We start from the raw sequence: 10,753 nt of genomic DNA on the forward strand, positions 1-10,753 counted from the left end.
AACTCACAAGCAGTGTGAGGTTTCTCACCTAAGCTTATGAGTTTCAGCACACCCTGTTGCCGCTTGGCGGAAGCAGTACTGCAGTGCTTCCAGCTTGTAACTGATGTGTTGATATCTGAGATGAAGGCTGAACATGAGGAGGAGGAGGAGGATGATGTGGGGGCAACTCTGACTGACATAGGGCCCGCAATCCTCGGTGTGGGGAGGATGTGTTCCGTCCCAAGGTCCGACTGGGTCCCGGCTTCCACTATGTTTACCCAGTGTGCCGTCAGGGAGATGTACCGTCCCTGGCCACAAGCACTTGTCCATTGTCAGGTGGACTCTCCCAGTAACTGAGTTGTTGAGGGCACGGCAGATGTTTTGGGACACGTGCTTGAATAGTGCGGGGATGGCACACCGGGCAAAGTAGTGTTGGCAGGGGACCGAGTACCGAGGGACGGCCACCGCCATAAGGTTGCGGAAGGATTCCGTCTCCACCAGCCTAAAAGGCAGCATTTCCAACGCAAGCAGTCGTGAAATGTGCAAATTTAGGACTGTGGCCTGTGGGGCGTTAGCTGCGAATTTCTGCTTTCGTTCAAAGGTCTGGGATATGGACAATTGAACGCTGCGGTGGGACGTGAACGTTGATGCTGGTTCTTGAGAAACTGCCATAACAAGTGAAGACTGAGAGGAGGGGGCATCTTTGCATGCAGTATGGACAGGGGATTGCCTTGCACGCACAACAGGGGGTTCTATTGCACGCACAACAGCGGAAGAAGCAGTGGTGACACCTGCTGACACTGGTCGTGGACCCTGGCGTTCGCCCCACAAAGTCGGGTGCTTTGCTGACATGTGCCTGATCATGCTGGTGGTGGTCAGGCTGGTAGTTTTGTCACCCCTGCTGATGCTGGCATGGCAGGTGGTACAAATGGCCTTTTTGGGGTTATCAGCAGAGTCTTTAAAAAAATTCCAGACTCTGGAAGACCTACAGGTTGTACTGGCAATGTCCCTCGTGTTGGTGTTACGGGGAACTGTTGCCCGCCTTCTGTGTGCGGCCACCACACTGCTTCTTCCTGCCTGTTGGGGTACTCTGCCTCCCTCACCCTGTGTGCTCCTGGCCTCGCTCTGCATGTCCTCCTGCCACGTTGGATCAGTTACTAGATCATCCACCACCTCCTCCTCTTCCACTTGCGCACCAAGATCCTCCTCCTCACTTCCTGGTAATTGTGTCTCGTCATCGTCCACCTCTTGTGACAAATTGCCAGCGTCGCCTTCCTGTGGCCGTGGCTGTTTAAATATTTGGGCATCGCTACATGGGTTCTCCTCTTGCACCACTTCAAGCGGAGCAGGCGAGGGGCACAAATATGGAAATGGACCAGTGAACAGCTCTTCAGAGTGTCCAAGTGTGGGATCAGTTGCTGTCTGACGACACTCGGCATGGTGGGAGGAAGGAGCATCAGGGTGAGGAAGAGTATGCGGTTGAGACTCACGGCTACGAAGAGTTGACCGTGTGGAAGACAGACCGGAGGTGGTGGTGCCCAGGTAATTGGAAGTATTATCTGCTATCCAATTAATAACCTGTTCACACTGATCAGTTCGCAATACTGGTGTTGTTCTGTGCTTCCCTAGTAATTCGGTCAAGAAGTGGGAGCAAGAAGATGTGGCTGTTGGTTGTGGCACATTTTCACCTTGGCCATGGCCCCGTCCTCTGCACGCACCATCACCAGAACGTCCACTTCCACGTCCCTTGCCACGCGCCTTGCCCATTGTAAAGGAAGTAAAATAGCTTACACTCGCACTATCAATGGAAAAAGGGTAATAAAGTAGATTAGAACCGTGGAAGAGGAAAACCACAGTTCTATTTCTCTGGCCTACACCCGACTCTTTTAAACAATCTGAACAATCAGGGAGAAACTATTACTGTTTTTCTTTACGGAAAAAATACGAAAAGCTGAAAAATAGAGATTTTTTATCGTGGAATGGCAAAACCACAGTTATTGTTTACTGGTGTATACCAGACAATTTTAAATAGATATATTTGCGGCTGAACAGTGAGCGACACACTCAAACTGTTTTTTTTTTAGGTAAAAGTGGCCCAAAAGTGGATAATACAGAGATTTGACCCGTGGAACTGCAAAACCACACTTGTATTTCTCGGGCCTACACCAGACTATTTTCAACAGATATATTTGTGTCTGAACAATCAGGAGACACTACTGTTTTTCTTTACAGCAAAAATGCAAAAAAGCAGGATAATACAGAGATTTGACCCGTGGAACTGCAAAACCACACTTGTATTTCTCGGGCCTACACCAGACTATTTTCAACAGATATATTTGTGTCTGAAAAATCAGAGACACACAGGTTAATAAGACGGGTATTTGTACAGTGTGAAGGAGGAAAAAAAAAAGAGGATTTAGATGAAAGAAAAGGATTTTTCCTGGTCCCTGAGACCTGGAGCTAAGTCCAGCCATTTCAGCAACAAGAGCAGCACACAAGACTGTAATGCAGCGTTTGCTGGTATAACCACTGCGTCTCCTATACAGCCTGCCTGCTTGATATCTTGGATGGATATTAGTCCTGAGAAGGACTGTTAGTTTGATTTGGCAGCCTTTACAGACCCTACACTAACTATTTCGCAGTATAAATCTCTCCCTAGCTCAGCAGCGCTGTCCCTACACTGTCTGATCCAGAGCGACTGTGTCCAAGATGGCGGCGCCCGGTTTTAAATACTCGAGGTGACGCTGTGTGGCCAGCCAATCACTGTAATGCCCACAAACAACATGGCTGCGGCATTACAGTGACTGGCTGGCAATCCCTGCATGTTCATTGGCTCTGTAAAGAGCGCCAAACGTGCAGGGCCGAGACCCGAGCTCCCGCCCGAGTAACCTGGAAATGCTCGCTCAACACTACTAATAACTCTAAATATAGAAAATGTAGATGTCACCTGCAGTCCTATGTAACACCACAGCTAGCACACTGATAATTTTGAATACAGATAATGTATTTGTCACCTGCAGTCCTATGTAACACCACAATTAACACTTTAATAACTCTGAATGCAGATAATGTAGATGTTACCTGCAGTCCTATGTAACACCACAATTAACACTTTAATAACTCTGAATACAGATAATGTAGATGTTACCTGCAGTCCTATGTAACACCACAGCTAGCACACTGATAATTTTGAATACAGATAATGTATTTGTCACCTGCAGTCCTATGTAACACCACAATTAACACTTTGATAACTCTGAATACAGATAATGTAGATGTCACCAGCAGTCCCATGTAACACCACAGCTAGCACACTGATATTTCTGAATATAGATAATGTAGATGTCATCAGCAGTCCTATGTAACACCACAACTAGCACACTGATAGCGCTGAATACAGATAATGTAGATGTCACCTGCAGTCCTATGTAACACCACAGATAACACAGTGATAACTCTCTGAGTACAGATAATGTAGTAGATGTCACGTGCAGTCCCATGTAACACCACAGCTAACACACTGATATCTCTGAATACAGATAATGTAGATGTCACCTGCAGTCCTATGTAACACCACAACTAACAGTTTGATAACTCTGAATACAGATCATTTAGATGTTACTTGCAGTCCTATGTAACACCACAACTAACACTGATAGCTCTGAATACAGATAATGTAGATGTTACCTGCAGTCCTATGTAACACCACAGATAACAGTGATAACTCTGAATACAGATAATGTAGAAGTCACCTGCAGTCCTATGTAATACCACAACTAACACTGATAGGTCTGAATACAGATAATGTAGATGTTACCTGCAGTCCTATGTAACACCACAGATAACAGTGATAACTCTGAATACAGATAATGTAGAAGTCACCTGCAGTCCTATGTAACACCACAACTAACACTTTGATAACTCTGAATACAGATAATTTAGATGTCACCTGCAGTCCTATGTAACACCACAGATAACACAGTGATAACTCTCTGAGTACAGATAATGCAGTAGATGTCACCTGCAGTCCTATGTAACACCACAGATAACACAGTGATAACTCTCTGAGTACAGATAATGTAGTAGATGTCACCTGCAGTCCTATGTAACACCACAACTAACACTTTGATAACTCTGAATACAGATAATTTAGATGTCACCTGCAGTCCTATGTAACACCACAGATAACACAGTGATAACTCTCTGAGTACAGATAATGTAGTAGATGTCACCAGCAGTCCTATGTAACACCACAGATAACACAGTGATAACTCTCTGAGTACAGATAATGCAGTAGATGTCACCTGCAGTCCTATGTAACACCACAGATAACACAGTGATAACTCTCTGAGTACAGATAATGTAGTAGATGTCACCTGCAGTCCTATGTAACACCACAGATAACACAGTGATAACTCTGAATACAGATAATGTAGATGTCACCTGCAGTCCTATGTAACACCACAGCTAGCACTGATAACTCTGAATACACATAATGTAGATGTCACCTGCAGTCCTATGTAACACCACAGATAACACAGTGATAACTCTGAATACAGATAATGTAGATGTCACCTGCAGTCCTATGTAACACCACAGCTAACACTGATAACTCTGAATACACATAATGTAGATGTCACCTGCAGTCCTATGTAACACCACAGGTAACACACGGATAACTCTGAATACAGATAATGCAGTAGAGATGCTCTGATTGACAGACTTAGGTAGCACTTTAAAACAACATCTCAGACCAAACTTTTATATCTTTTTTTTCATCCACAGACAGAAAATTAAAGAAGTCAGTGCTCCACCAGAGGGAGCCAGCATTTCACTAAAGAAATCATAGCGGCTCCAAAAAATTTTTTAAATGTGTGGTACTCAGCAACACCCAACTTATGGGACAGGTGAGATAAAACGGTAGCAGCTGATAACAAGGCCACTGGCTAGGTATGTGGTGTGTACAACGGTGTAGCAAAGGACAAATGCATTATTGCAGCTCATCTCAGGAAGGAAGGGATAGATAGATAGATAGATAGATAGATAGATAGATAGATAGATAGATAGATAGATAGATAGATAGATAGATAGATAGATAGATTCCATTACAATACAATATATTGGTAAATGCAATGCACATATACTAAATGAGAACAGATACTACACTTGATCTTAGGCAAAAGGCTGAGAAGCGATAACCTAAATCGGTTTCGGCCTATGGCTGCACCCTGGCCTCAAGAAGGCACCCATTGTAGGGATAGGGACAAAGACTCCCCTTAGGAAGACATGTTGATCATCAATAGACACCTTAAAACCCACAAACTTACTGCTTGTTGCAGCTGCAACCCACGCATGCTGTTTTTATCTGTATAAGTCTGCCTATATTCACACATTCTCCTCTCCCCCCTGCTGTCCCATGCGCCTCAAGATGGGGAGAGGATAACTAATTAGTGAACAAACAAGCGGCGGTCCACCTTCTTCCTAGTCTGCAGGCTCCCTGCAGACCGAAGCTGACTGCAGCACCACAGCCAGATAAAGGCCAGAAGCCCATTATGACACGTTGCAGTGCTTGTTCCATTCTTCTATTCTTAAATTATTCCATTCTTCCATTGTCCCATTCTCTTGCATTATTCCATTGTTCCATTCACTCATTACATCTATTGCAAGCAATCTACCTGCCTGGGTGAAAACCAATAGGATGCTCTGATTGACAGACATAGGTAGCACTTTAAAACAACATCTCAGACCAAACTTTTTTATATATTTTTTTCATCCACAGATAGAAAATTAAAGAAGTCAGTGCTCCACCAGAGGGAGCCAGCATTTCACTAAAGAAATAAAACGGTAGCAGCTGATAACAAGGCCACTGGCTAGGTATATGGTGTGTGTGCAACGGTGTTGCAAAGGACAAATGCATTATTGCAGCTTATCTCAGGAAGGAAGGGATAGATAGATAGATAGACAGACAGACAGACAGACAGATAGACAGACAGATAGATAGATAACATTACAATACAATATATTGGTAAAAGCAATGCACATATACTAAATGAGAACAGATAAGGTTTCATCAGAAATAAATGCTTAATAACATAAAACATACTATAGGCAGCTGATATTCATCATCTCGATACCAAAACCTCATATATAAAAAACAAAATACAACATAATTTTGGTACACAATACACATTTTCCCAGAAACCATACTTTAAATTTCCATAACATCGTAATGCAAGCTTCCAAAATGTGCTTTAAGTTTCCATACCATCCATTTCCCCTTAGTAGGGGTGCTCGGTGCTCGCTGAGTATTTCCGGGGTTGCTCGGCGGAGCTCGGGTCCCCTCTCTGCATGTTTGGCGCTCTTTACAGAGTCAATGAACATGCAGGGATTGCCAGCCAGTCACTGTAATGCCATAGTCATGTTGGTTGTGGCATTATAGTGATTGACTGGCCGCACAGCGTCATCAGGTCTATATCAGACATGACACCGCCATGCTCGGCACAGTCACTCCGGAAGCAGACAGTGCAGGGAGAGCTGCTGCTGAGCTAGGGAGAGATTTGCTTGTTTCTAGTTAGTGTAGGTGTACCAAACTATATTAGAGACACATATCCATCTCAACAAACAGTCCTTCTGAGGACTAATCCATCTGCAGAGATATCAGGCAGGCAGTATATATAGGTAGGCAGGCAGGGTATATAGCAGACTGCAGTACACATAGGACAAGAGGCTCCATTCCAGTTCTGTCTGCTGGTGCTGATATATATTTCTAGAAATAGGCCCAGGTCTCAGGGGCCAGGAATAATTTTTTTTTGGATCTTAATCCTCATTATTTGCTTAAAAAGCAATCCAGAGAACACCGTTTTTCTGAGCCATTTGCTTGTTGACACTGCAGAATACAGCCAGGTCCTTTCCATATTACAGCGCTAGAAATCCAGCTATTTAAAATTGTGGTTTGTCCGTCACATGGATCACATATAATTGCGCTGAAAATTCTACCATTTCTGGCCTCCGTTGAAAAAATTTCAGTCTGTCAGTGAAGCAATTGACACCAGTTTGCTGTTCAAAATAGTTACCTACAGGCCAGGTATTTAAAACTGTGTTTTCTCCGTCACACGTATCACATATAAGTTCGCTCCAAATTTAGTCATTTGTTGTGAGGGTGGAAGATATTGTCTTCCATTTAAAATGGGCAAGGCACGTGGCAAGGGACGGGGAACTGGACGTGATGGTGATGATGGTGCATGCAGAGGCCAAGGCCGTGGGCAAGCTGAAATTGTGCCACAACAAACACCCACATCTTCTCGCTCGACCTTCCTGTCCCAATTAATATGGAACCGCAGCACACCACTATTGAACACAGGGCAGTGTGAAAAGGTTATTGGTTGGATAGCAGATAATGCTTCCAGTCACTTAGCCACCACCACCACCACCACCTTGTCTTCCACACGGTTAAGTCTCAGTAGCTGTGAGTCTGGACCGCATATTCCTCACCCTGAACCTCCTTCCTCCCACCATGCCGAGTGCCCAGAGACAACTGATCCCACACTTGGACACTCTGAAGAGCTGTTCACTTTTCCATTTATAGATTCGGGCCTCTCGCCCAGTCCACTTGAACCAGGGCAAAAGGAAATCGCATATAGCAATGCCCAAATATTTGAGCAGCCACGGTCATACGAAAGCAATGGTGGGAAAGTGTCACAAGAGGTGGATAATAATGAGACACAATTGCTAAAAGTCAGGAGGAGGATCAGAGTACGGAAGTGGAAGATGAGGTGGTGGATGATATAGTAACTGACCCAACCTGGCAGGAGGACATGCAGAGTGAGGAGAGCAGCACACAGGGGGAGGGAGGCAGAGCACCCCAACAGGCAGGAAGAAGCAGTGTGGTGGCCACAGAAAGAAGGCAGGAAACCATTCCCCGTAACACCAACACGAAGGAAGTGGCCATTACAACTGTTAGGTCTTCCCGAGTCTGGTTGTTTTTTAAAGACTCTGTCGATAATCCCAAAAAGGCCATTTGCAACACCTGCCAGGCCAGCATCAGCAGGGTAGCAAAACGACCAGCCTGACCACCACCAGTATGATAAAGCACATGGCAGCAAAGCACCCGACTTTGTGGGCTGAACCCCAGGGTGCAGGAACAGTGTCTGTGGGTGGCACCATTGCTTCTTCCGCTGTTGTGCATGCAAGCCAATCCCCTGTCCATGGTGCATGCGAAGATGCCTCCTGCCCTGCACCTGCTGTTGCACACTCTCAAGTAGCAGCATCAGGAAGCACGTCCACGTCCTTTTCCCAGCGCAGCGTTCAGTTGTCCATACCCCAATCCTTGGAACACAAGCGCAAATGCGCAGCCAATGCCCCACAGGCCACAGTACTAAATTCCCACATTTCACGACTGCTTGTGCTCGAAATGTTGCCTTTTAGGCTCGTGGAGACGGAAGCATTCTGCAACCTGATGGTGGCCGACCCTCGGTACTCAGTCCCCAGCCGCCACTATTTTTCCCGGTGTGCATTACACAAGCACGTGTCCCTAAACATTAGCTGTGCCCTCAACAACGCAGTTACCGGGAAAGTCCACCTAACCACGGAAACGTAGACAAGTGCTTGTGGGCAGGGATGGTACATCTCGCTGACGGCACACTGGGTTAACATACGGGAAGCTGGGACCCAGTCAGACCTTGGGACGGAACACGTCCTCCCGACGCCAAGGATTGCGGGCCCTAGGTCAATCAGGGTTGCCCCCACAGTCTACAGCTCCTGCACCGTATCCTCCTTCTCCTCTTCAGCCTCTATCTCCGAAATGACTACATCAGTCACAAGCTGGAATCACTTCAGCACTGCCTCGGCCAAGCGGCAACAGGCTGTGCTGAAGCTAATATGCTTAGGTGACAAGCCACACAATGCTGAAGAGTTGTGGACAGCTCTGAAAGAGCAGGCAGATCTGTGGCTCACACTGCTGAACCTACAGTCAGACATGGTCGTGTGTGACAATGGCCGGAACCTGGTGGCGGCTCTGAGTCGAGGCCATGCCTGGCCCATGTGCTTAACCTCGTGGTTCAGCTGTTTCTCAAATCCTACCCGGAGCTGCCAGATCTGTTTGTTAAAGTACGCTGCCTGTGTGCCCATTTTAGAAAGTCACCTACAGCTTCCGCCACCCTTGCCGTGTATCAGCAGCGTTTGCAGCTTCTGGCTCACAGACTGGTTTGTGATGTCCCCATGCATTGGAACTCTACACTGCAGATGTTGGGAAGGATTTGTGAGCAGAAGAGGGCAGTTGTTGAGTACCAGCATCAACAAGGCAGTCTGTATTCAGTTCAGACTCCACACATAAGACTTCAGGAGTGGACATGGATGTCAGACATATGTACCATCCTCCAAAACTTTGAGGACTCCACCAAGATGGTGAGCGGCGATGACGCCATAATTAGCGTCACCATCCCGCTCCTCTATCTTCTGAAATGCTCTCTGCTCACAATCAAAGAGGATGCATTGCAGGCGGAGCACGACGAGATGGAGCAAGGAACCATACACACAGCCCAGCCTCATCTCATCCCAACGTGGATTGGGTGATAATGAGGAAGAGGAGAAGGAGGAGGAAGAACAGGAGCTAGTTTCATGCGTTATAGATGGTACTATCTGCACAACTGTCATACCATCTGTTCAGCGTGGATGGCCAGAGGACAGAAAGGAGGAGGAGGAGGAAGAGAGCATGATCAGTCATCCTCTTGGCGAGGACACGGAAGTCTTGCCTGTTTGCAGTCTGGCACGCATGGCTGAGTTTATGTTATGCTGCCTTTCCCATGACCCTTGCGTTCTCAAAGTTTTGGGTGTCAGTCATTACTGGTTGGTGACACTTCTAGACCCACGCTACAAGAGGAACTTTATATCTCTTATTCGTGAGGCGGACAGGTCTACAAAAATGGGGCAGTACCAGAAAGCCCTTGTTGCGGAACTATTAAAAACATTCCCACCTGAAAACGCTGGCGGCAGAGGTCACAGTTCATTGGACAACCAAGGATTACAGGCGAGAGAGACACAAATGCAATCCAGCAAAGGCAGGGGAACACTGTCATAGTTCTGTGACAGTTTTCTCAGAACCTCCCATCGCACAGGCCCTGAGGTGCGGGGTACTCTCACAAGGAGTGCAAAGTTTGGGAAGATGCTGAGAGAGTACCTTGACGACCGTACCAACGTCCTCCGTGATTCCTCTGTGCCTTTTAATTATTGGGTATCAAAGCTGGATACGTGGAATGAACTGGCTCTCTACGCCTTGGAGGTCCTGGGCTGCCCTGACGCTAGAGTTTTATCAGAGCGGGTTTTTACTGCTGCTGGTGGAATTATAACTGATAACCGCATCTGCCTGTCAACTGAAAATGCTGACAGGCTGACTCTTATGAAAATGAACAAGGACTGGATTGGGCCAGACTTCTCAACACCACCGAATGATAGAAGCGTAACATAAACTCAAATTCAGTGTCTTTTTTTGGGAGGTGTATTCCCATGCACCTCTTCACTCCCACACATGGGTATACGCTTGCTGATTTGGGCTATTTGCTCTTTTTCTTCTCCTTCTCCTCATCCTCCACCACCATATCACCAGGGTGACCGTAGTCCGTGATGCAAGACCCACATCATTCTTTTAAAGGGTGTTTATGATGTCCATAAAAAAAATTTATACAGTATGTTCATGTATACCCCCAGGGGTAAATGTTTGTCAGCCCATACACTTATTGCATGGGCATTACAAGTATAAGAGACCTGCTCCTTTCTAATG

At 46.2% G+C, this 10,753-nt stretch overlaps 1 pseudogene; it reads right to left on the bottom strand.

Annotated features, from left to right (window-relative positions):
• Nucleotides 1–5,074: 5,074 nt before the first annotated feature.
• LOC141155660 (U2 spliceosomal RNA) lies at nucleotides 5,075–5,175 on the bottom strand (annotated as a pseudogene).
• Between the last annotated feature and the right edge of the window lie 5,578 nt (nucleotides 5,176–10,753).

The sequence above is a fragment of the Phyllobates terribilis genome, unplaced genomic scaffold (assembly GCF_046119375.1).
Source record: "Phyllobates terribilis strain yellow unplaced genomic scaffold, ASM4611937v1 Scaffold_7__3_contigs__length_470593459, whole genome shotgun sequence".
In the NCBI taxonomy this organism is placed as follows: Eukaryota; Metazoa; Chordata; class Amphibia; order Anura; family Dendrobatidae; genus Phyllobates; species Phyllobates terribilis.